The following is a 27421-nucleotide window of genomic DNA, read 5'->3' as shown; positions in this document are numbered from 1 at the left end:
TTTTCTTTTCTTTTTTCCTGGGTTGATCTTTTTCAAAGACCCTTTGAAAATTTTTTTTGTGGTTTTTGTGATGTCTGAAAAGTTTCTTAGAAATGAGGACTCAGAAGTTTTAAGTTCAAAAATTTGGGAGAAATGTTGAATGGCATTGTCAAACCCCAGTTTACTTCTTAGTATTTTCATCTCTGTCTTTCATAAGAGAGAATGTTTTTGTGCTACTATGTTGGTCATAATATATCAGAAAACCATTTAAGAAGGAATTTATCGGTGACTAAACTTACATCTGAAATACTATGCATCAAAGCATAGACATATGCTTGAAAAGCTGAGCTCACAAATACTTAAAATCTAGTCACTTTAACTGGAAGTAAGCATGCAGTTAAATCAGTTTTAACATAGTCCTACAATACTCAAGTTCTCTTTCCTTTTGGTAAGAATTCATTTATTTGTTACCTACATTTGCAGAAAGAAGCAATAAAAAAGCGTTCAGTGAAAATACTCTAGGATTTTATAGTAGTTGACTATTGATTTGTTTGAATCCTAATTCTCCCGTGTTCTGTATTTTCCAAAGAGAGAGTCACAAATAGCACAAATATGTTGACCTAGCAGGCATTGGTCAAAGAGGGAAATACTTCAATAGTTGCAATGCTGTTATTTTTTAAAAAAAGGAAACTGCATATTCTACAGAGGCGTAAGTATATCTTGGTATAATAGAGGGGATTCAGAGATAGGCAACAAAAATGACCAGAAGCATATGAAGTAAGATTTAAAATATTAGGGAGATTTAGTTTAGAGATGAATAAGAGGGGACATGATTTTGTATGTGTGTATGTCTCTATCTGGTTGTACGTATGTTCATATCAGTGTGTGTGTGCATAAAGCATAAAAAAATAATTAATGGTGTAGAGCAGTAAAGTATGTGTTCCTTTAAAAGAAGCAGTGGAACATTCAATGAAACTGAAGGGCAACAAATTTAAAACTAATCGAGATATTTTTACATAGTACATAATTAACCCACGTAACTCACTCACAAGATGTCTGTCTGACAGGGCTTGCTGTACTTCTGCTCCTTTTGCAGTCTGTCTGATGCCCTGACTTCAGGCCTTGATCCTCTTGTCCTTAACTGCCTCCGCATACGTTCTTGTGATGTTTCCACTCTCAGACTGGGACCTGGCTACGTTGCCCCGTGTATACCAACCGCTTATCACTTTGCAGGTTCAACTGGGTTTGGGGCACCTGTGTTTCTTCCTTTTGGGAGAATGATAGAATTGCCAACAGCCTTCTTCAAACAGTGTTTTTATTTAGCAAAGCATTAGGGGAAAAGGCATTTTAGTACAACAGCATTACGCACATATTTAGTCTCATCTCACCTTACACTTCACTACAAGCTAAGTTAGATAGGGTTTCCTCTTAGGTTTCAGGAATAGAATGGACTTGCATTCTTTTAAGAATCCAAGGACCAAACCAGGTCTCAGTTTGTCTCCCAGTCTGTTCCCTTCTTCCAGGGAAACTGGGCTTTCTGAAAGCACACACCCTTCCTGTGGACCCAATTACTATGCTGCTCAGTGGTCTTTGTTACAGGGCCAAGGGGTGAGGTCTTCTTTTTGCCTCATATTTGTTTTTTTCCTCTCAGCAAGAGCAGCCATTTTTCAGCAGTCAGACCCTTAACAGCCTTAATGGCTTGCAGTCACTAGTCTTGTGATTGTATCTACTTGTGGAGAAGAGTGTATAAGCTCACAGGGCTTGGGCAACCCACCTAGTAAGTGGAGCAGGACTTTGCCTGGTGGTTGCAATGACAGTTTGAAGTAATGGTGAGCAGCTATTCAGGAGTCAGGTACCAGGCTAAGGATGAAGCCAGAGTCAGGGTCAAGAAGCCAAGCCAAAGGGCAGGACCAGAGTTGGGATCAGGAACACCAAGGCAAAGGGTAAGTATTCTTGCCAGCAAGTTAAATAAGTATGGGCTGGATGAATGGACTACAAGGTGGATAGAAAGCTGGCTAGATCATTGGGCTCAGTGGGTAGTGATCAATGGCTCCATGTCTAGTTGGCAGCCGGTATCAAGCGGAGTGCCCCAAGGGTCGGTCCTGGGGCCAGTTTTGTTCAATATCTTCATTAATGATCTAGAGGATGGTGTGGATTGCCCCCTCAGCAAGTTCACAGATGACAATAAACTGGGAGGAGTGGTAGATATGATGGAGGGTAGGGATAGGATACAGAGGGACCTAGACAAATTAGAGGATTGGGCCAAAGAAATCTGATGCGGTTGCACAAGGACAAGTGCAGAGTCCTGCACTTAGCATGGAAGAATCCCATGCACTGCTACAGACTAGGGACCAAATGGCTAGGCAGCCGTTCTGCAGAAAAGGACCTAGGGGTTATAGTGGATGAGAAGCTGGATATGAGTCAACAGTGTGCCTTTGTTGCCAAGAAGGCTAACAGCATTTTGGGCTGTATAAATAGGAGCATTTCCAGCAGATTAAGGGACTTGATCATTCCCATCTATTCGGCATTGGTGAGGCCTCATCTGGAGTACTGTGTCCAGTTTTGGGCCCCACACTACAAGAAGGATGTGGGAAAATTGGAAAGAGTCCAGCGGAGGGCAACAAAAATTACGAGGAGAGGTTGAAGGAATTGGGATTGTTTAGTCTGCAGAAGAGAAGAATGAGGGGGGATTTGATAGCTGCTTTCAACTGCCTGAAAGGAGGTTCCAAAGAGAATGGATCTAGACTGTTCTCAGTGGTAGCAGATGACAGAACAAAGAGTAATGGTTTCAAGTTGAAGTGGGGGAGGTTTAGGTTGGATATTAGGAAAAAAAATTCACTAAGAGGGTGGTGAAGCACTGGAATGGGTTACCTAGGGAGGTGGTGGAATCTCCTTCCTTAGAGGTTTTTAAGGTCAGGCTTGACAAAGCCCTGGCTGGGATGATTTAGTTGGGGATTGGTCCTGATTTGAGCAGGGGGACTAGATGACCTCCTGAGGTCCCTTCCAACCCTGATATTCTATGATTCTAAGCTGAAGTCAATAAGTCAAGTCACGGGCTCAAGGCAGGGATGCAAGGACTAGGTTGGAGAGGACAAGAGTCAAGGTGGGACAAGGGTGGAGCAAGGAGTGGAGGAAGGACTGGAAAATGGAGCAGGACAAGTGTATCTGCAGGCCTGATACACGATGAGCAGCCACTGTGCTGCTGCTGCAATGATTAAATAGCAGGCCACTGGTTCCTCTGCACAATTGGGAATCCAGGACCAATTGGATAAGGCTTATTGGGCCCAGCTGAGCTTCCTGGGTTGCCTAGCAATCAGGATGGGAACCAGCTGTGCTCCTGACAGTTTGCTTAAACTCTCTGATCACCTATAATAGTCTAACACACCATCTCAGAAATCCAATACATAAGCCACATGATGGGATACAGATCAATATTTGTTACTGAGCACCCCCACATTTGTCACAATGCCATAGAGGCCAAGAGTGCTCTAGAGTTAAAAAGGGGATTAGACATTTAAGTGAATAATGGGAACATCCATGGTTGCAGGAGATATGATAAAAATGTATGAGGGATATAAGCCCTCATGTTTCAGGGTTGATTGTATCTAACCACACTAATTGTGGGGTTAGGAAGGAACTTCATCGATGAGCAGATTATTTCATAATTGCCCATTTCGGGCATTCTTGCACCTTCCTCTGAATCTTCTGGTAACATTTGTGGAGGATGTGGGACTGCTATATATTAGTGCATGTGCGCTAATTATGTTCTGTGATTCTCCAGTTCGAGTAAGGGAGATTTTTGTCTGACTCCATGGAGCTCAGTCAAAAGGAAAAGCAAAGTGGGAAATGAAACAAATAGAGATAAGATACTTCCTGGGGAAACGCTTCATGGGTCACTAAGAAAACAGTGGCTAAGCTATTCATTGGGAAGGGCCCACCTGCCCAGTCTGGAACCCACCTAAAATCAAAAGGACACTAGACAATAAGCCTAGGCCCTTTTCTTAATTACGCTGAAAGGCACTGTGGAGGGACTCTGAAGAAGTAAGGCCTACCCGGCTAATGCCAGGTGGGAGCAAGGGATTGTCAGCTTCACATACGTAGGCCAGTGCTCCTGCTGTGAAGAATAAATGATACTTTGTTTTGAAAAGTCTGGTCACCGGGTGCCACTGTTCACCTCTCCCGAGGAGCAGAACTGCAGGTACCGAACATAACTCAAGCCTGCTGAGGTAATCACATGTTAGCACACGGTGGGTTGCAAACCAGAACCTACTCTAAGACAGGGAATTGTATGATTCCTCCCTAATGGAGATGACAGCTAGAGGCACATCACCCCGTAGGGGGGTTACACATGGTGCAACTGCGACGCCAATCACTCTCAGAGACTGGATGGCTACATAGTGTTTGAGGTAGGAATGAGAGTTGAGTGGATGGATTGGAGGCAGTCATCCAGAGACTGAACTGGAAAAAGGGACGGTAGCAGCTCCATATCAAAATATTAGGTTGCTCTTTTACGTTGGCTCCTTAATAATTAAGGGAATGTTGTAAAGTGTTTTCAGTGCTCTCTGTCTGTGCCTGCAGGGCTGTGAAATGAAATGGAGGTGTCCTCCTTGAGGGGGCTGCTTTGTTGGAGGCGCCAGAAGAAGGAGGAGCTGGGTATCCATTGCGGGATGGGAATGGCAAATGGTGTTCCTGAAAAGTTATTTCAACAATCTTTATTTGAGGCCCCTCAGTGGTTAGCTCCCTACACTCACAAGTGAGACCTGAGTTCTGTTCCTCAGTCCAGCACAGAGCCAGGCAAATGTTTTGTGGCAAATAGTAAATTTGCCAAAAGTGCATTTCTCAAGAAACCGAAACTATTTGTGAATTCAAGTCGAATTTGGCGAGTATTTTCAGCTGAAAAAACCCTGAAAAAAAATAGAAATGTCAATGTTGTGTTTCAACATTTTGTTTTGAATCAACATTTCATTTTGGAAATGTCATTTTGCCTTGACCTGAATGACTTTTTTTTTTCTTTCAGTTTTTCATTTTGGTGAAAGGGGGGAAATACGTTTTGGTTTGAAACAAATTGGATTTTTTTCTAGATTTTTCAATTTGGCCACCAAACCAAAAAATCAATTATTTGCTCAGCTCTAGTCCAGTCCCGCACTGAGGAACTAGATATTCCTGACACAGACAATTTACTTGATGAGCCGCCAATGGTCTGGTGAGACAGGAATCTCACTGAAGAATGGGTAGAACAGAGGTAGGCAACCTATGGCACGCGTGCCAAAGGCGGCATGCAAGCTGATTTTCAGTGGCACTCACACTGCCTGGGTCTTGGCCGCTGGTCCGGGGGGCTCTGCATTTTAATTTAATTTTAAATGAAGCTTTTAAAACATTTTTAAAACCTTATTTACTTTACATACAACAATAGTTTAGTTATATATTATAGACTTATAGAAAGAGACCGTCTAAAAACATTAAAATATATTACTGGCACGCGAAACCTTAAATTAGAGTGAATAAATGAAAACTCGGCACACCACTTATGAAAGGTTGCCGACCCCTGGTGTAGAAGAATTCTAATGGGAGACCCATCTGACACTTTTTTCAGTGGGGCTTTTCTTTATATATACATATATACATTTTTTAAAGTTATATTTAATTGATATAGCCCCTTTTGCTGGACACCTTAACAGTGGACAATTAACTTTGAAATGTCCATTACATAACCTCGTCTCTGAATTCAAATAGCCAGATCCATATTTAATGTAATTTCAGGAGGTTGTCAGCAGACATTAATGTGTCCTCTGCTATGCTCTGTTGCTGTCTAGTGATAGGGCCTGAAACTGTTTAGACTATTGTTTAAAAGTGCTAATATTTCAGAAATACTACTAACAAGCTCAATATATTTTGATTCAGCGAAGGCCACGAATAACCTGGCTAAATGAGACATTAATCGCAAAGCTAATTGTAAATGTTTTTATTTCAGGTCCCTGAATTCACACTGACCGGATTCCACTCCCTTGAGTTACCCTAGTGCATAACACTATGACATTACAGCTGCCCCAGAACCCTGCTGCATCAGAGAATGATTTGCCAAAGATTTTTAAAGAATGACTATCATAACATCCCAGAGGTATAGGGTTTTAGAAGTCCTGTGCAAAATCAATCCATAAACTGTAATAGCTGTGATATCAGCATGAATGACGAATGCTGGGGCATCATAGCTTAGCATTGTCTCTGAATGCCATATTGGTGCGGGTAGTTTTAAAATTAATTTCCTGCTGAATGCCCCTCTTAGAATTGGGAGCAACTCAGCACACACGCGTGCACGCACACACGGAGGCTTAGACTGCTTGGCATGCACTCACAGACAGACACACACACACACAGAGACAGGCTTAGATTGCTTGGGTGGGGGGAAAACACATAGAGGACACCTTTAAGAAAACTCACTAGTGTGGGGTTTTATAGTGTCCTTCTTGCAGACTGCAGCCCAAATTACTGTACTCTACTAATAGACACAGTAGAAAAATCAAGTAGCAAAAAAGAGAAAATAAGATATCTAACACTTTTTACAGTTGCAATGCACACAGCATTTTGTGTAACCAAGAGATAATTGTGACCTAAACTTCCCCTAATGACTCCATCCTCTAAGCAGTAGTGAGAATTATCCCCTATTCCTCATTTTTTATATTTTTTCAGGTAATCTCTTCTTCTCTGCTTCCCCTCCAACACTCTTTCTGCAATTTCGTATCCCTCACAAATTGCAGAATTGCATTTTGTAAAGCAAATGGAATTTGAATATATATTTAAAATGACAGGATTGATATTAAAATTTAAATAAAATATTACCATTTTTTAAATAAATTGCTTCAATAGCAGCAAATGAACAGTAAATTGATAGAGAAAGGTAAGCACAGATCCTTTAAATCATAGTGAAGTTTTTAACATTCAAGCTAGAAGTGTCTCAGTTTAACACATCATTGGTTAGTATTATTAGAAATTTCATTGGGTTGTGGAGCGTATTATGGTTATGGTCTAAAATTGAAAGTACATAGACTCAGGACTTCTATAGTAGGCTGAGTTCTTATGCAGTTACTGATCAGTGTGCAGCAACTGACATGCCTTGTTAATAAGCACAGGCAAACTGCCACTAATACCCTATTTGCTGCTGCACAGAAAGATTTTTAATGGTACTTATTTTCTTGTTTATAGATCGATATAAATCATGAAATGGGAACTGAGAAACCAGTAAATGTCATTTACTACTTCTCAACTGGCATGAATTTATTGTCTGCATTGCATTTAATCACATTCATCTACTCTCCTCAAAACAGGGTAGGGGATTAGAGTAAAAAATGTGGCTTGAATCATTAAGAAGCCTGCTTAAATTAGTAGCATAAATGAAACTAGCAAAGCAGTTCCAATTAGTAGTTAGAGGAATACCACTGATGATTGTCTGACCTCCACTTTTATTATTTTGAACTTTATTCTCTGAAAATAATTCAAGCATTTGCTTTTCATGATCTGCCAAAAAACTGGAGAGAAAGTTTTGGATAAAGAATTAAATGCTTGGAGGACATTAATTTGCAAGTCATTGTCGCTTCTTTCAGCAGCAGATTTGTCTGTCACTTGACTCATGTTCCCTGGAAGTTCTATAAAAGTTATTATGTGACAGTGATTCTTTGTAATGTAAAAGTTACGCTAAATACTGAGGGAGTGTTTTGCCAAGATCATGAGGCTGATTTGATTCAGCTGATTGTTCTAGCATTTTGTATAGTGAGTAGGGTGACCAGATGTCCCATTTTTATAGGGACAGTCCCATTTTTGAGGACTTTTTCTTATATAGGCGCCTATTACCCCCCACCCCCTGTCCCGTTTTTTCACAGTTGCTATCTGGTCACCCTAATTGTGAGGGACCTAGCAAGCTACAGGGCAGTCTGATGATAACCGCATCCTGTGTGGTGCTAAAAGAGCATCACCTGGTACATTAGTAAGGTTCCTCCGTTCCTGTCTAGAAGGATTTGACCCCCTTTAATGTCAAGCGCCTTTCTTTAAGAAGTTCCTGAAAATCCATATGTTATGCATTGCTTCCTTTTGCATGGCAATTCAAAAAAAGTTGTGTGTGTGTGTGTGTGTTTATGTGTCATGTTTGTGATAAGAAGCTGCTGGTTCGGGAAAACAATTTGTTTCAGTCGTTTATGAGATATTCAAGATGAACCAAAACCCTGTATCCAATCACCCCAGAACGCTGAGGAAGTTCAAATCCAACCTTTGCAGTTTAGTCCCTTTTCTGTCAGGCGTGAAAGGAGTTGATTGCATGTGTACTTACCTTACCATTGTGATATGGATGTGTTTGGTTGAGTACAGATAAGATGCTGGGTATGGCTCCTTTAAGAAAAGCAGCATGTGGGTCAACTGCACAGGTGATAGAATGCTGCACTGAGACAGTCCACTGTGGAGCACTTCTGAGCCAGACAGTCTGTTTTCTTAACGGAGCCAAGGCTGGGATCTGAAAGACCGATTGCTTCTCTGCTTTTAATTAGCACCGATCGAATACTATTAGTTGAATAATGTATTTGATGAATAATGCTGTTGACTGTCAAATAAATTATTCAATGAATCTTTTTTGCATTATCCAAACAGCTCTATAGATGGTTGAAAACATCCATTGAGTAATATATTAGAATGATGCATTGTTTTTCAAATATATTATTCAATAAATAATTGCATCCTTCATTCAACAAGGTCTGCCCTTAATTATAATTTGCGTGTATGTATCAACTTCTGCCTACAGGATCACAAAGAATGTAGGTAGCAGCAGAGGTGGTGTGGGAGGGGTGGGGAGAAGTGGTTCTGTGGCTTTGGATGATTTTTGTTTGTAACTCCTGTAGTATTGTGTTTTTAAGAGTATGTCAAAGGCACCAAGAGCTTGGAATGGAAGTCCTTTTTGGTATGGGACTTTTAGACTGATATCCAAATAAATATACACACAACAGCACACAAGTGAAGCCACCTCTGAAGGTTGGATGGTGTGCAACCAGTTCACTATGCAGCATCATGGTGATGAGAGCACTGGGACAAATCCCAATTGTGATTAAAAGAGTCTTGGGATCTTCGGTGTTCTCAGAGCATAGACAGACCCTTAGTATTTATAGTTACAACCTTACTTAAACTCTGGATTTACGGAGTTCAGGGGTTTCTGACCTGATGTTTAGACTACTAACCGCCTTAGACAATTGAAAAGTTTAGGACAACAGAAAATGTAGTTTGGAAAACAAGCTCAGACTGACATTAGGGAATACAGAGCAATGGCTTACTACTACTACTCTTAGAAATCAAATACATCAATAAATGGGAAGTATGACTTAGGCGTTAATGTTATACAATTAAACAGCTGATTCCACGTCTCCTCCCTGAGTTCTATGCTAAGAACACTTTCCACCTTTTGATGTTACTGGATTTTACCTGGTTTAAGTCTGTCATGACTAAAACTAGTTACCATGTTATGTTGGTTCAATATCCCATGTGAACAGAGCCATTTCAGTTGTCACTTTTGTTTGCAGTTGAGAAGGGTCTGAGCCATTGTGAAGTAAGAATCCTGATCCAAATTTCCCCAAAGTTGTGGACACTTTCAGATTTGGAACTCTGTTTTCAGCCAATTTCTTATCAGCAGACTCAGCAGAAAGCCTGAGGATGGGCTAGTCATGGCAAATGAACTACTCTTACCTTCTTTTTCGACTTCCTCTGCAGCATAGGGCCTGGGTCATTTGCAGGTTTAAATGAGTGTAAATGGTGGATTTTCCGTAACTTGAAGTCTTTAAATTATGGTTTGAGGACGTCAGTAACTCAGCCAGAGGTTATTGGTCTATTATGGGAGTGGGTGGGTGAGGTTCTGTGGCCTGCAATGTGCAGGAGGTCAGACTGGATGATCATGATGGTCCCTTCTGGCCTTAAAGTCTACAAGTCTGCCATTTCACTTAGCTCCTCCAGGTGAAGGTTGGGGTACACTGGTGAGGGAGTCTAAGAAGACTGTTGTGCTGCTATCTGTGCTGTACCCAGGATAAAGATTAGGTGTCTACGCTAGGGGTGTAGGTTCTATGAGTAGCACAGGGAGAAGCACAAAACAATGGCTACCAGCTTCCTAGAGCATGAGAGATGAATGTGAACTAGAGAAGAGGAGGGGAACCATGACCAGTGAGTGTTCCAAATCTTCAGTGTTTCAAGTCTCCAGTTCAGGTGGCAGGTAAAATTCTGAAAAGTGTCTAAATTCCATTTTCAAAAGTGATGTACACACCTAGGGCCAGATTTGCAAAGGTATTTAGGCACTTGAGGATGCTGATAGGTGCCTAGAAGGATTTTTAAAGTACCTAGCTTAAAAGCTTGAAATCTATGGACACCTAATCTGTTTAGGCACTGTTAAAAATCCCACTGGGTGCCTATCTGTATTTTTAGGCACCTAAATATCTTCAAAAATCTGGCTCTAAGGGGCGTTGGCAAATATTACCCAGCATGCACAGTACATACTGTCAGCTGGGTATTCTGAGACAGTCTTTTGGGAGACACAAACAAAACTATCAAATGCTAGCTGTGGATTCAAACCTGGTATATTCTTAAGTAATCCCCCTTTTAGCTGTAGCCATTCTATGGATAAATAGGAGTGCAGCATGTAGGGACTGGCACCTTTCACTACAATTCTCTGAAACAAATAAAATAATAAAATTTTGTGCCTTGTTTTGATTTGGGAGGAGAAACAAGTCCCTTACTATTACAATTACATTTCCCTTTAGCTTCCAGTTAGCAGAATTGAAGAATAATTTAGAGATTCAGAGGCTCTTCATGAAGTATGAAATAAACCAGTCACAATAGCAGTTTGGGGACCTCAATGATAGCCAAGGCTCCTGAATAAAGGCCCGTTAAGGTCATCTGGTTTTTGTCTCACCAAAATTAAGTATGTGTTGATGTCAAGTACCAGGCCAAGAACATTTTAGAAAAATCCTACTGGGTTATTTTGCTCCCCCTGGGAATTTTTTTTACAACAGCTGACTGTCTCTTGTTTTGTGCCTCAAAATAATGTAGGCTGTCGATCTAACTAACTTGGCTATATTTTCCTTTTATTGAAGTTAAACCTTCTATGATCGTGGATTTAATTTAATGCAAACTAAATTGTGTCTAGACAACATGATCTGATTCTGTCATGGAAACTTGTATTTAATAACAGTCCTCATGCACTAAGTAATAGCTTTGTTGCAGCATATTAATATAGTAAGCCTTATTTGTTTTGCTAATAATGCAGACTGTCTGTTTCCTGTTTAGAACTTGTAACAAGGCTGAATTTTATACAACCTTAGGGAGAAGGTTTATTTATTTATTTATTTATTTACTTATTTATGGAGTTGTTCAAAACTAAAAGTGGATTTTATGTGTGGATGAGAGAGAAGGAGAACACGAATTCTATGAAATCTAATTGGCATAATGAGTGACACTCAGGGTGAGAGCATTAAATGATTACCCAAGGATAAAGAATAGTCCTGAGATCCAGGTATATTGCCTGAAGCTAAGCAGAATGCAAAATGAAGGCCCTTTTTTTTACCCAAGAGCATTTCTACTGTTACTGACCCTGCAAGTACTTTCTGTTTCATTGTTGTCATGGGCTGTTTTTGTGCACCATATTTATGCACTGAGTGACCTATAGAGATATAAAGATAAGAGTGGATTAAGACTAAATAGAAACTCTTTCAAAACTGAACACCTCCCCACTTCTAAATGGGCTTACATAATTCATGTTGTCCTGTTAGGGAGCGCCTGTATGCATTTTATTTTACAAATCAATGAAAGTAAGTGTGCGTGAGAGTGTGCAAGTGTGTGTTTAAAAACATCAAATCAAATATTGTGTTGATTTTCTTTTGACACTTTTTGCATTAAAATGACTACAGGAAAATTTAACCAATTAGAGTATTACATCTTCCTTGGTTTTGGTCTTCCTTCTCTTCGCTCGGTTCCTTTTATCTTTCTTTCTACTTTGTAACTTGGAAGATCTTTTTCCCCTCTCTCACGCTAGTTTTGCTGTAATGCCATATGACTTTAGGATAAGATTTTCAGAAGTGTTCAGCTTTGACTTAACTCTTCTCCCACTGAAGTCAGTGTTAAAACTCCCGTTGATTTCAATGAGAGTAGCATGAGGTCAAAGCGGAGTGAGTGCTTTAAAAAAATCCCCACCCATATTATATACAGAATGTTAGTTTGGTTTGTTCTCTAAGACAACTTTTTCTTCCTTTCCTGTTTCTTCCTTTCTTCTTTAGTACTTTTTTCTCTGGGGCTCTTTTCAAATTCTCTTTTCAGTGTCTTATTTTCTTTCTCTTTTTTCCTTTTCACCCCATTCCCTCTAGCGTACAGAAACATACATGAACAGATACACACACATTGCTCTGATTTTGTTAGTTGTTGGGATTTTTTGTTGGTTAGTCTTTTAATGGTAGCTGTTTGAAACTGCTTGGGTGTGTCAGAACACTAGAAATGGTCCCAGTGGAGAGTGGACAGAGGATGGGTAATACAGCCAAAGGTGTCATGTGATGACTTGCATTTCTCATGCTTCTTTGTCTACCTTAGCTGCCCTCTGCTCACAAAGTCATCTCCCTAGAATTTATTCTAACAATCCAAATCCCTGAGCAGCTTCAAACGGCTGCCTTGTTTTAAAAATCAACCTGCCAAAACAACCATTCCTTCCGTCTCTCTAAATGTGGAAATTTCCTGCAAAATAACATTGGCCCGAGGCCCATGATAGGCAATAATCAGTCCTGTGTTAGTGACAGCTTTCAAGACAGATATCTGGTAACTCTGCACAGCTAGAGAAGGAGTTTCATGCCTTTGGAAAGGGAATAGTTCCAGTTTCTGATGATGGGATCCACAGCACTTGCTTATCAGCTAGGCCCTGAAATTCATGATATTTTTACACATAGAAAAGATTTTTTCAGAGTTTTTTAAATGTATTAGTTATATACCTTTCTCTCCCTCTGATATTTTACAGTTGGACTAATGCTAGCTAAAGCACCCTGCCTTTCAGGTGGAGGCAAGATTCAGTGCTGGGTTTGAGCTGGATTTTCAAGACATTGAAATGTCACAACTTTAAAAACTGATATCTTTCTCTTCTGCATAGCCAGAAAGTACAGCTTTATTCCACTGAGAAGGGGGGATTCCTAGCTCCCCAGTGGAGTCACTACTCAGGGCTAGCCTTAGAAAGGTCCAAGATATCTGAATTTGTGTATCAGAAAGCTATTTGAAATCAAGTTTTGGAGGTATTTTACATTTATTAGCTTGAATTTCTGTCTCCCATTGAGCCTTGTACAACTGAATTTTTGCTTACTAATACATGTATACAGATTCATTCATAAAATGAAAAGAAATTAAAAGCAGATGAGAGAGTTCCTGAAGACTCGTTCTATAGCAGATACATTCCCTTCCCCTGTTCTGAAGCCTTCCTTTGCCTGAAGAGGTCTGGACATGGAGCTCCTTTGCAACCCATCCAACACTGCTCCCAGCTGTACCACGGGAGTTGTGGCAGAGTTGTGTGAGGTGGCACTCCTCTGTCTCTGCAGGTCTCTGATGGTCTGTGAAATAAAGACCTATGTCAGGGATTTAAAATGAAATCAAATTTTTATGTGATATTTGTACTTCATTTAATTTCATACTTATGAATCTTGGCAGCTGCATTCTTGGCAGACTCAGATCTCTCACAAATGCTTCTTGCTGGATGGTAGTTTCTTTGTGGGCTCTTAGTTCATGCCCATTGCTGATGTCACAACATTAGATACGATTCTGTGCCATTATATGAGATTGCTGTGCCTATCCTACATTTATCATCATACATTCATTTCTGTTACCATGTACTCCCCCGTCTCTTGCCTTATGCAGAGGTTGTAAGCTCTTTGAGTCTTTTTGTTATGTGTTTTAACAGAGTTTAGCACAATGGGTTCCTGATTCCCTGCACTCCAAGGTGCTACCACAATATAAATTATAATAAATAATTTCAGCACTACCCATCATTGTGATACCGAGGCTTTCCTTGTCATGTGTGAAGAACTGTTGTGAAACAAAAACAATTTCACTTAAAATGATCTATATATTCTCTTACAGAGAGGGGGAAATTCTGACATTACAGATCCAACAAATTCCCAGAAGTACAGACATGTTTCTTATTTTATACAAGCAGTAAAGAATCCTGTGGCACCTTATAGACTAACAGACGTTTTGTAGCATGAGCTTTCGGGGGGGAATACCCACTTCTTCGGATGCAAGGACTGAGATCCTTTGTTTAACCCCTGCTCATGCTGCAAAACCTACAGAACCAGACTAACACAGCTACCCCTCTGATACTTATTTTATACAGTGACTTCTACTTAATCTGATCCTGGCTAACTAAATCCTGTTTTATTTGATTGGATCTTCAGTAACCAAATAATTTCTATTGTATTTTCCCTGGCATTTTGATCATTTCAGCTGTTAATTTGATCAGGATTGATTGAATCAGTCATTGAAAATGAATCAAATAATTAATCATGTGAAGCATTAGAAAAACAGACATGTTACCAGTCTCTGTTTTAATTCCTGGCCCCTGCTTTTTTCCCCCCTTCTCCTGCATCAGTACACGGGATGGGGGTTTCTTTGGCAGGAACTGGAGATAGACATTTTCATAGTACTCATGTTGCAGCCATACACATACATCCACTTCATATACACATGAAACAGAAGAGGTGACAAAATAGTGCTTATACATTAGGTTGAAAATCAGCTTGCGTGCCGCCTTTGGCATGTGTGCTCAACCTAATGTATAAGCACTATTTTGTCACCTCTTCTGTTTCATGTGTATATGAAGTTGCTATAGGGGAGATAGGGCATAGTCCTGTTCCCAATGACCTCAGTGGGATTCTGATGAATTTTAGGGATATTGTGAGTTGCTCCATATTAAGCCAAGATGGTGTGGGGTTGTCAGTATATAAATGAGACACTGCTCTGTGTTTCATTCTAACCAGATGGATGTTCTAATGTGTGCTTTCAAAGTGGTTGGCAGTGGCTGGGATTGGGACTGGAAAACGTCAGCCCAGAATAGACAGTGGCGAGGTTGGTGCGTTGGGGCAGGGACCTTGATGCAAGAAGGATGGTTTCTGTCACTAGTTGTTGAGGGGGAAGGCGGTTATTCCATACTTAATTCAGTAGGGTCACAATTTTCAGTGCTCTTTGGACTTTTTCTAATCCTAGTTGGCATTTGTGGCCAAGAGTGCCATTTTGATATTCAACTGGTGAGATATTTTTACCCTTTCTTTCTAATCCCAGGATTATCATAGCAAACCAAGACGTTGTGACATCTAGATCACATTATTACACATGCTGCACCTGAGACTACATTTAGACCACTTAAAATCTACAGTAAGTGCAGTGTGTGGCTGCCTACCTGTTAGGTAGTATTATCCAAAAATAATGTTACCTGAGTTCTCCAGGAACTCCACTGGCTTCCTATCCACTTCTAAGTGCAATTCAAAGTATTGACTTTGATCTGTAAATTCCAATATTTAGGTTTAGATCTGGCTGCCTGGGACACCACCCATCTACTAATCAGTCACCACAGTAGGTCATTGAGGTAATTTTCTGAACTCACAGTAACTGTCCATCGATTTAAGCATTTGGGGATTGTTGGTGGGTTGGCCCTTTAACACTGAAATTTGATTCCGTCATTGATTACAGTCTCTGATATTTAGAGGTCACTGAAAGGCTCCTCTTTTCTCTCCATCCCTTCCCCTCTGCCCCCGCCTGCCACGTTGTCTTTGAGGTAATGAGTTGTGTGTGGCAGGGTTCTCTTGGTGTTGTGGAATATCGTTTTAATTGTTTTTGGCTTCTTGGAGAAAGAAATCACAACTGTTGTGTTTTTATTAAGTGTGATCAAATTTAATTTGAAGATAAATAATAAGGCTGGGACGTTCAATAGCACTTACCATTGTCCTAACTCTGTTCCCTCTGCACTCAATGATAATTCTTCTCTCCTGGACTCCGGTGGCCACTAACAAGCACTTTTGAAAATCCCACCCTACATGAATTATATATAATGTATGTCGTCGAGTCCTGTGTCAAATGAAAAGTAAACCAAAACCTGAAAGAAGTTGTTACCTTTTAAAATTCTCCAATATACTCTGTCAACCAATGAGAAATGTTTCATAAAATGATGTAGTGAACACAAATGTATTGAGGGATCGTCCGGTTCATATCTCAAAAATAAGAGGAATGAATTTGAATGAAAAAGTGAAAGGCATCTTAATACAACTTCAGCATGCCTGTCGGCAGAGCTAGTCACAGTAATACCATGATCTGTTTTAGTTACATTGTGTGGCTCTGGACAGCAAAGTATTAGAGAGACAAGGGTAGGTGAGGTAATATCTTTTATTGGACCAACTTCTTTTGACAAGCTTTTGAGCTTCCCCAGAGCTCTTCTTCAGGTCTGAGCCTCTCTCACCCACAAAAGTTGGTCCAAAAAAGATATTATCTCCCTCCCCCCCCACCCCGGTTTCTCTAACATCCTGAGACCAACACGGCTACCACAACACTGCATGCAGCAAAGTATGTCTAATAGCAATGTGCTAGATTTATATTTCTTGGTATGCAAAGCTTTTGCCATAAATCTCTTAGAAGAATGAAGCTTGAAGCAGCTCAAGCATTTGTACTAATGTGAGAAATCAGTTCTACAGAGAGAAAATATTTAGGGGAATTTGGCAGCTTCATAGAATCATGGAATATCAGGGTTGGAAGGGACCTCAGGAGATTATCTAGTCCAACCCCCTGCTCAAAGCAGGACAAATCCCCAGATAGTAAACCCCAGACAAATCCCCAATCCCCAGACTACTGGTAGGTTGGAGATGTGGAAACAAACCACACTTACCAGCCTCTTGTTTTGATGTAAGGCTACAATCCAGTAAAATTAACATGGTAATTCTGTATTCCAGAAACCTTATATACCAGTAGTGTCTTATAAGTCAATCTAAATAACTATCTAAGGGCCCGATCATGCATTGAACTACTTTCATGATTAAAGCTAGATGACTGAATGTAAGCAGGATTGAGCCCTAAGACTTTATGCCTGCTTGGCAGATCCCTTTTGGGAACACAGTCTGAACAGCTTGTGGAATGTTAACCTCCTTTCAGAAACCAACAGAAAAATTCAAGGGTAAGGATATGTCTACACTTATAATGCTACAGCTGGAGTGTTGAACCTGCACCAATGAAGTGCTTCAGTGTAGACACTCACTACAACAATCAGAAGGGTTTCCCATCACTGTAATTAATCCAGATGCCCAAGAGGCAGTAGAGAGGTTGATGGAAGAATGGCTTTTCCACACCCCTGAGAGATGTAACTATGTGGATGTAAGTTCCCAGGGTAGACCAGCCCTAAGAGTGGTGTTTTGAACAGATATGTTGGAATCCTAAGGCCTGGTCTACACTAAAAAGTTAGGCCAACCCAGCTATACAGCTCAGGGGGTTGAAAAATCCACGCCCCTCAGCAATGGGTAGTTAATCCGACCTAACCCCTCGGGATGGACAGCGCTATATTGACAGAAGAATAATTCTGTCAACCTAGCTACCACCTCTGGGGCAGGTGGATTGCCTATGCTCCCATCAGCATAGGTAGTGTCTACACTGAAGCACTACAGCTGCAGCATTTCAAATGTAGACAAGCCTTCAAATTCATTTTCTTCAATCCATCCAGAAGAGAAGTTTGTAATAAGAACTATCCAGATATATGATTTTGGATGAGAAAAAAAGTAGGGATATACTCTTAATATTTTTGCTGTAAAACATTATTTTTTCTCTGTGTAGCCCAGATGTTTAGCGTGATTGATGCAGTTGCAGCAAACAAGCAACATTTTGGGTGTTATTGTGTATGCATGAAAAGGAATGGATTATTAAAGTGTATATTCTCCTTGACAGGTGCAGCTCTCTAATTCTGTTTTGCACCTCTTAATTTTAGTGGCCATATAACTCACCTTCAGAAGATGTTTTAATTGAACATTCATATTGAATTTGAGTAAATTCTAATAAGTGGGGTTTCTTCCATGCCCTGTTAATGTATGATGTGAAATTTGTTGCACATATTGTACACGTCCCAGAGCTAAGTGTTTTATCTTGTAAGTCAGTTTCCCCTCATCCTTCAGATGGCTTTTACTTAAAATGTAGACAGTTAATAAATTCTATTTTGGAAAGTCTTTGTTGTTCTGCAAAAGAAAAGAGAATCAAAATTATAATATGAAAGGATTTTTTGGTGGTGGTTTTTTATTTACAATTGCTCAGTGAGTTCAGAATTCACTATCCTTTAATTATGCATAGAGTAAGCAATTTATTAATGGAAGACTATCAAAGCTGGGATTTGTAATTCACTTTAGGCGATATTAATCCCTGGTTTAATAATTCTGTTGATGCTAATGGAGCTACATCAGGGATGAATTTGGCCCTATGAGTTTATATTGCTACTTGCTATAAAAAGTAAACATACAGTTTTTATAGCACTGACTATCCTTTTGTTTGAGAGTTGACCAAGTATACTTTGATCCCACTTTTAGAAAAAGAATTCTCTGTTGTCCATTAAAGAAAGCTCTCTGGAGAACTGGATCAGATTATGGAAACTCGGGTGAATGCGCATAAATGCTAGTTAGGAAGTGAAAACAAAATAGGCCCTTGATAATAGATGTATCGATCAAGCCAAGTTAATAAATCAGCAATATCATGCAACACTATTCAACAAACGCACTCTTATATTTTTTTAATGTTCCTGCTGTGTAGGCAAGGAACATGCATTTTCCTGCCCAAGAGAGTGCACTACAATTGAAACACTGAATTCAGAAAGGTTTGAATGTCAAAGATTTGCATCCAGACCAACAAAAGGGAACACTGTAGAAACAACCTAATGCATGAATTGGAGTTTTAAGTGATATTGCTTTTCTTTTTAAAACACCCTTTTGTATTTCTCTAATGCTGTAATCCTTATTGATGGTGGCATAAAACAGAGTAAGGGGTTCAGGGCAGTTGTTTAATTTTCAACATGGTCCCTTGTTGGGCCATTCCAGGGTTGCTTTGCTGACTCGCTCAGAAGTCAACTGCTATGTTAATTTCATGCATGTGAGAATATGCTCAGAGGAGAAAGTGCTCCATTCTTACTCATTAAAAAAAATATTTGTGGTAAATTGAGGTTCCTCCCTCCGTTACAGCATTTGCAGAATCACAAAGAGCAAACTTATGCAGTGTACATGTTCTTCTGGGTGAAGATTCACTGGCTTCTTATTATGAGAATTTTTTTATATTTATATTTCATTAATTTGGATGGAGTTGTGCACATCCATGGTAGCAGAGCAGGAACTGCTTGAGCTGAAGCAGAGCTTCTCTGCATGAGTTTAGGCCAATGTTGCACTGAGGTTCTGAATGTGCTGGGAAAACTTAGTTTCACAAGCTGGGCTTTGGATCCATATGCCAGCAGTGTTCCTTCCAGATTGGTGAACGTTAGAGGTCAAATATTTGATCCTTTAATGATAGAGCTTATCAAAACCTTCTTTAGCAAAGAGTGCCATGACCTTTGTTCAAGAAACCTTGGTGCTGACAATCTAGGCAACTATAGAACTTTTTCTGTCTTCCATTTCTGGTTAAGACAATGGAAAAGCCTGTGGTGAGACAACCCACAGTATTTAGACACCTTGGATCTCCTTGACCTGTGTCAATATGGCTTCAGAGCTACGTATGGCACTGAGACTTACTGGTAGTATTGGTCAATGATCTCCTCCTGGTGATGGATAAAAATCAGGTGTTCATGCTGATACTGTTAGATCTATCACTTGCCTTCAAAACCATTAATAAGGAGGTGCTGCTGACTTGCCTATGGACCCTAACTGGTGGAGTTGGGATTGCCTTGTGATGATTTGATTCTTTTCCTTCTGAGAGATCAGAGAAGGAATGTTTTTGTAATTGGTTTTCTGGCCCAGGGATTCTCACATTGAGTTCTATTACATGACCTTTCCTGATCAATGTGTGTATGAAGTCTTAGTCAAGAAGGGGGTGGGAGTTGATATATTTTCAGGATGTTAATGATGCTCAGCTCTCTCTACATTTTCTGATCTAGCAGGTTTAATTGAATGGCTATCTCATGTTATAGTAATGATTGGAGCATGCATGAGAATGAGATGGCTGAGGCTCAATCCAGGCAAAATTGGGGTGATTTTGGTTGTTTAGGGGAAGCAGCCAGAGGATATTGGAAAAATTATATCAGCTCCTCTGATTAAGTATGTGTTTGCCATTTGTCTGTCAGCTTGTCTTCTTAGACTCACAGCTACTGATAGATGATCGTAGCAGCAATGACAGGGGGACTGTTTTCCATCTGCAGTTGTAAAGGAGGTTGCACCTCTCTCCTGGATGTGGACGTCACCACTCTCATCTGTACCCTTGTGTCCTGGAGATTAAATTATTAAACTGTATGGGAGGCTGCACCTTAAATCATTTTAGAAACTGGAGTTAGTGCAAAAGGCAGTGCCTTCCTGTTAAGTGATGTATCGTATCTCACTTTGAGCATATCCCACCAATGATCCATAATCTGCATTGGCTGTTTGTTGATTTCTGGATGGAGTTTAAGGTGCCAGTTATGAATTATTCACTCAACTCTACTAAAATTTAAGACTTCCTTTATTTATTTATTTTATCATTTTTTGCTGGGTACCAACATTTTTCCTGTGTGTTAACTATATTATTCTCTTTCTCATTGCTGCCACATTAGCTTTGAAAAGAGAATACCAATGCTGCATCATAGTTGAATTGGCTGTTAATGAGAAATGTAAGGTTGATGAGTTCTTCTTTCCACTCATGAACAGGTTCCCGAATGAGGTTTTATTGCAGGATAGCTCATTTTCTGCCTCGCCTGCACACTCCTCTTGTTTCAGATTTTTAATTCATTACGCTAGATTTTTAATATAGTTATTTCCCTTTAAAAATAGCACTATTTCCTCTCAATGGACCAGCTCAAAGACCTTCTTAAGACATAAGAATGGCCATACTGGGTCAGACCAGTGGTCCATCTAGCCCAGTATCCTGTCTTCCGACAGGGGCCGGTGCCAAATGCTTCAGAGGGACCAAACAGAGCAGAGCAAATAATCAAATGATGCACCCCCTGTTGTCCAGTCCCAGCTTCTGCAAGTTATATTTTAGGGACACCCAGAGCATGGAATTGCATCCCTGACCATCTTGGCTAATAGCCATTGATGGACCTCACTTCCATGAACTTATCTAATTCTTTTTTTAACCCAGTTATACTCTTGGTCTTCACCACATCCCCGGCAATGAGATCCACTGTTAACTGTGTGTTGTGTGAAGAAGTACTTCCTTATATTTGTTTTAAACCTACTGCCTGTGAATTTCATTAGTTCTTATGTTATGTGAAGGGGTGAATAACACTTCTTTATTAGCTTTCTCCTACTCCGTTTATGATTTTATAGACCTCTCATATCCCCCTTAGTCGTCTCTTCTCTGAGCTGAACAGCCCCAGTCTTTTTAATCTCTCCTCTTGTGGAAGGTGTTCCATACCCCTCATCGTTTTTGTTGCCCTTGTCTATGTCCTTTTTCCAGTTCTAATATATCTTTTTTGAGATGGGGCAACCAGAACTGCATACAGTATTCAAGGTGTAGGTGTACCAGGGATTTATATAATGGTATTATATTATGTATCCCTTCCCTAATGGTTCCTAACATTCGGTTAGTTTTTTTGACTGCCACTGCACACTGAGCAGATGTTTTCAGAGAACTGTCTACAATTACTCCAAGATCTCTTTCTTGGATAGTAACAGCTAATTTAGACCAATGTATAGCTGGGATTCTATTTTCCTATCTGCATTACTTTGCATTTATCATCATTGAATTTCATCAGACACTTTGGTTTAGATGGAGCCTATCCTTCCTGTATAGACTCCTCCTTTCCCAAAAGGTTCCCCAGTTACTAGTAAATTTAAATCTCTCTTCCGAACACCACAGTTCTGCCTGTCTTATTGGCCCTGCACATGGAACTGGAAGAATTTCAGAGAATGGTACCATGGAGGTCCAAGACTTTAATCTCTTACCTAGCAGCCTAAATTTGGCCAGCAAGGTCTCTCTCCTACCTTTCCCTATGTCACTGGTACCTAGATGTACCATAACCACCAGCTCCACTCCAGCACTGCACATAAGCCTATCCAAATATCTTGAGAGATCCCCAGTCTTCACACCCAACAGCCAATTCACCCTGCTGCTCTCTCAGTCATCACAAACCCAACTATCTATATTTCTAATCTTATCCTCCATTACTATTACCTGTCCCTTCCTAATAACAAGGATGCCCTGCCCTGAAGAGGTATCCTCACTATGAGAGGATACCATGACATCATCTGAAAGGAGGATCCCAACTATGGGATTATTTCCCCTCTGCTCCAGCTTGATGTTCTCCTTCCCCAAGACTTTGATCCCCCTCAAAAGCAGTGAGGTTGTCAGATGGTGGGTGGACCTCGCTACCGTGTCCTGGTAAGTCTTTACCTATGTACCCCTCCACCTTCCTTAGCTCCTCCAGTTCAGCCACTCTGGTCTCAAGAACTTGTACTCGGTCTCTGAGGACCATGAGCTGCTTGCACCGCATGTACACATATGCCACATGCCTACCGGACAGGTAATTATACATGCTGCACTGGGGGCAATAAACTGGATAGCCCCCACTCTGCTGCTGAACTTCTGATGGCCTTATTTTTTTGTTTGTTTGTTCTTTGTGTATGGGTTTTTTTATGGTGGGAGGGGAGGGGCATTGTTGACCTAAGTTTAGAATAAGCGTGTCTGGCTCTCATGCTTCTTCTCTGAACTCCCTTGCAAAACCCCCGTTTGCTGCTCCTCTTCTCTGTTTCCTAGCTCTCTTTGGTAGAGAGGTATTGGTTTTAATCTAGAAGACTGTGCGTGCTTCCTTACCAGTTGCTCAGCCACTGACCTGGACGCAGAAACAGAGCCAGGATCTTATCCAGTGAGCTATGACAATTTACACCAGTTGAGGATCTGCCTCTGTATATATTAGATTTTATGTGCATGCTGAAAATACCTGCTTTATACAATATTTAGGAATGAGTACTACAAATTAGATTGTAAACTCTTTGTAGGGTGACCAGATAGCAAGTGTGAAAAATCAGAATGGGGGTGGGGGGTAATAGGTCCCTATATAAGAAAAAAACCTGAATATCGGGACTGTCCCTATAAAATCGGGACATCTGGTCACCCTAACTCTTCGGGACAGGGACCCCATCCACTAGTGTTCATTGTACAGCATCAGCACAGCAGAGCTCAAGTCCTGTTTAGGGCTTTGAGTTGTTGCTGGTTACAGCTAGTAATAACTAAGTGTTTTAAGGGGAATTTGCTCATTACATTGGAGCTGTTTTGATCCCTGATTACCTCTATGGGAGGGGATGTTTGCCTCTGTGCATTTGTCTGTCTGTGCCTTTTTATTTTCAGTGAGGGGAGAAAATAAAGTAGGTTGCATATTGGATACATTATCTCGGTATTAAAGTGCCATTCCCAATCTCTTTTGGATAATTGGAACAGAGAATCGCCACTCTTCATCCATCACTTTAAATGAAGGCCATAGTAAAATAGCTTCAGCTGCTGGGAACCACAAATAAGAACACTTTATCCATTTCAGTTCCCTTTTGCCCACGAAACTGTTTGAAGAGGTTTTAGCACTTTGAGCAGCAGCAGGAGGCATGTCAGCAGTTTTACAAGCCTCTTGGGGGATTGCTAAAGTGCACTGTAAGGACCTCCCAAGAAGTGTTTCATGTTCTTGGTTTATTGTTTTTTTTTAAATTCAGCTGACATATTGTGTAGCGTGTTATTTGTATCATTTGATCCTGGATTCTCACTGACCGTAAAGGTGTCATTGACCAAAAAACTAGGTGTCATTTCACTGTAGAGTTCTAAACCATGTTACCTTAAGGTAACAAAGGCTACTCAAAGATAGGTTACCTTGACAGCTACTAGTGACCTAGTAAACCTATGTAATATGGGCTAAACAGGTGACTATGGGGCAACTCTGCTCTCAGTTACCCTCATGAAACTCTGGAGTAATTCCATATCTTTCCATTCATCCTTTATATTTGTAATGGAATTAATTTTCTTATAAATTGAGAGGGATTGTTTCTGAGTGTTTTTTGTTATTTATAGCCAGGTAAAAGGGCTCCTGGCTTTATTTCTGTGGTTTAAGAACCAATCTAATCCTAGTTTTGTATTCTCTGTATGTCTCCGAATAATATAATCACTACGTTTTACTCTTTTGAAAGCTGCCTGTTTTAAAGGACTGGGCATAGGCAGTCTGGTTTAGCAGTCAAGGCTGGGCTGTGCCCACAAGTCCACGATGGCCAGGAGGCTGTAGTCACTTAGTAGGGGTTGGAGTAATCACTAGAGCCAGGATCGATAAGCAAGTCGGGGTCAGAGTCAGGTCGGGGTTGGAAACCAGAGATCAGAAAATGATTAAAAGGGAAAGCCCTTTATAAAAAAAAAAAAAAGAGCACAGAAGAGAAAAATGCAAGGAACCAAATGAAGCCCAGTAGAGTGATGGAATTGTTCAGCCAATTGGTAGTAGATCAGTAGTTGCTATAGCCACAAACTAGCCAGTCTATTGTCCAAAGCAATTTCAGGTTGCAATAATTTATTTACATGTGATTAATTTACTGTATTAACCTTTCTATAATGCATGTCACTGTGGTATCTGAACACCTGTGATAAGACTTTGAATTTTTATAGTGCTTTTGGCCTGAGAATCTCAAAGTGCTTTACTAACATTAAAGTATTGAAATTTACAACACCTATAGTAAGGAAATGAGATATAGAGCGGTTAAGTGACTTGGTTAAGACCACACAGAAAATCTGTAGTAAAGCTAGGAGTAGAACACAGGTCTCCTGACTTCCAGTCATGTGCCTTAAACACAGATCAGCCTTCCTCCCCGTTGTCTGACTCTGTTGCATTCACTCAACTTGCAAGGTGTAAGATGCAGTTACATGTGGTAGCTCATGGGTACTAGCTTATTTAATTAGTTTAACTCTAAGCTAAACAAGACTGCTTATTGACACTTCTGCTTCAGAGTGCTTGTGCACAGCACCACTCACATCACCAGCCATGGTGAGCACTGCCCTCCAGGGGCAAGGGAAATGGGAAGAGACTTGCTCGGTTGCATGAAACTATGAGTATAGGGCAAAGGCGCTGAATACTGGCACCATTATCCCCAGGCAGCGGTGATTTTAGCTGATATCTCGCTGCTGGGGGTATCAGAGGTACAGAGAGCACACCTGCTACTGGCATCCCGAAGCTATCTAGGCCCATATGTTGCTAGCCTGTTTATTGCAATGGTGCCTGCCAAAGTTATTACAGACTGGTGTGGGAATGTGTTCTACCATGGAAGAAGATATAAGGCTGCCATCCCCAGAAACCTTTGAGAGAGAATTGCAGAGTAGCACCATGAAAGTTTCATCGAGATCTCTCAGGAGAATTTAAGGGACATCCCTATGTACATAAACAAACTGCTCTGCATGGCCTGCCTGCCTAACTCTAAAGGGGAATGAAAAGCAGATAACAATGCTATCTCTCTTTGTCGTACCACTACCTCTCTTTGTCGTACCACTACCTCTTCTAGGACGAGTAAATTAATGAAATGTCAATAACTGTGTCCTGCTAAGTTGGGGGTGCCATCAGTACATCATTGTAATGGAAAATCCATTTACGTTCTTACCTGAGGTTCCTTCTCCTGCATTGAGCTTGCCCATGCTCGAATGCTGGGATTGATTGGACTGTGGTGGAGTCTCAAATAGGTCCTGGCTCGCAGCATAGCTGGACCTTCTGTTCACCTGTCCCCCATCCTCCTCCTCCACCTCCTTATTCCTTGCCTGGGGTTGGTGTCTTGGGCTCCTCGGAGGTATCCATGGTGGTCTACAGGCTCCTGATGGTGTCTCCTCCGAATATGGCGTGCAGCTCTTTATAAATGCAGCAGGTCTTCAGCTCAGCATCAGCTTGATTTTTGGCCTCCCCGGCCTTCTGGTATGGCTGCTGCAGTTCCTTCACTTTTATACAGCACAGCTGCTGATCCCTGTCGTACCCCTTCTCCTGCATCCCTCGTCCAATCTGCTCATAGATGTCCACATTTCTGTGGCGGGTCATACCTGCACAGCTTATTCTCCCCTTAGGTCCAGGAGATCCGGTATCTCCTGTCTACTCCAGGCAGGAGTGTGTAGCCAGCATGGGCAGCTGGGCAGTCGCATGCAACAGTGTAGAGCTGCTAGGTGTGCTCGCCAAGATGAGAAATCAAGAAAAAGGTATTTCAAAAATTCACAGGGTTTTTAGAGAGAGGGGGGCTTATGGTCTCCGTGACCTCTGGGCAGTAGAGTTCACAATTGTGACAAAAGCGGTCAGTTAGGGTCAACATAGGTAATGAACGCAGTGTCTACACGTGCACTGCATCAACCTCAGTACATTGACCATGGCTCAGCACCATTCGGGGAGGTGAGGTTACTGTGCTGCCATAATGGGGCACTTACATTGGTGGCAGACAAATTTAAGCGTAGACACATGCACTAGTAGGTTGATGCAAGGCAGCTTACGTTGGCCTAACTGTAGTGTAGACTAGTCCTAAGCACCTTTATTTATACCACCACACGTAAAGCTAGTTTCATTTGATGTTTAGCTGTATATCAAACTGATAAAAGCAGCAGGAAGTTCCAAACTAAAGCTAACAGATTCTCCAGAACTCACCTCTCTCTATTGAAAATGTAAAATCAGTCACTGTTCAGTGTTCATAATGACGCAGATTTCAGGTACAGTTTAACCCTCAACTTACAATTTATGTACCTTTTAAAATGAAACTTTAAACAAAACAAAACAAAAAAGTGAAAAAACTCCTACCTAGATTGTGTGCGATTTACCTGTAATTAAGAACACAGAGTGAATGATACATATAAATGGACTCTGAAAATATGCAGAGTATTGATTGTGTATTCTCTGTGGTCTATTGTGTGTTTCAGCCATTTCTGAAATGCATGCTGTTGTTGAGATGGGCTGTAATAGACCTTCTAGAGACCTTCTTGTCTTTTCATATAAATAGGCATTTGGCAGCGTTTTAAAATGCATACCTGATAGAATTTTGTTTAATGCATTTCACTTTTTTCATGTGTTCCTTGTTTAATTCCAACAAGCATCTGACATGAAAGCTAAAGATAAAAGTGTGACATAGTACAATTAGCTTCTGTGAAGTCTGCCTAACACTAATGGAACACATCTCTTCCCTATGCACAACTTGCATAATGCAGACCATTTTTTAGTCATTTGTGTTATACATGAGAAGCTGAAATGAGTACTTTTGTGCCCCCGCACACACATAACCAAGGTCCCTGTGCTGAT

The 27421-nt window shown here is 40.7% G+C and overlaps 1 protein-coding gene across 5 annotated transcripts in view; it reads left to right on the top strand.

Annotated features, from left to right (window-relative positions):
* The window catches only part of KLHL29 (kelch like family member 29), a 544343-nt gene that overhangs the window by 315698 nt on the left and 201224 nt on the right, over positions 1-27421 (top strand). The window contains exon 1 of one of the 5 annotated variants that reach the window (XM_045008746.1): positions 15560-15598. The exons of the other annotated variants lie outside the window; for them this stretch is intronic. The gene's annotated coding sequence lies outside the window, so the exon portion shown is untranslated. Of the gene's footprint in view, positions 1-15559; positions 15599-27421 lie in introns of those variants that run through there. 5 annotated transcript variants of the gene reach the window in all.

The sequence above is a fragment of the Mauremys mutica genome, chromosome 3 (genome assembly GCF_020497125.1).
Source record: "Mauremys mutica isolate MM-2020 ecotype Southern chromosome 3, ASM2049712v1, whole genome shotgun sequence".
Lineage (NCBI taxonomy): Eukaryota > Metazoa > Chordata > Testudines > Geoemydidae > Mauremys > Mauremys mutica.
Note: the sequence above shows the minus strand (reverse complement) of the source record. Positions and strands in the feature narration are given on the sequence as shown.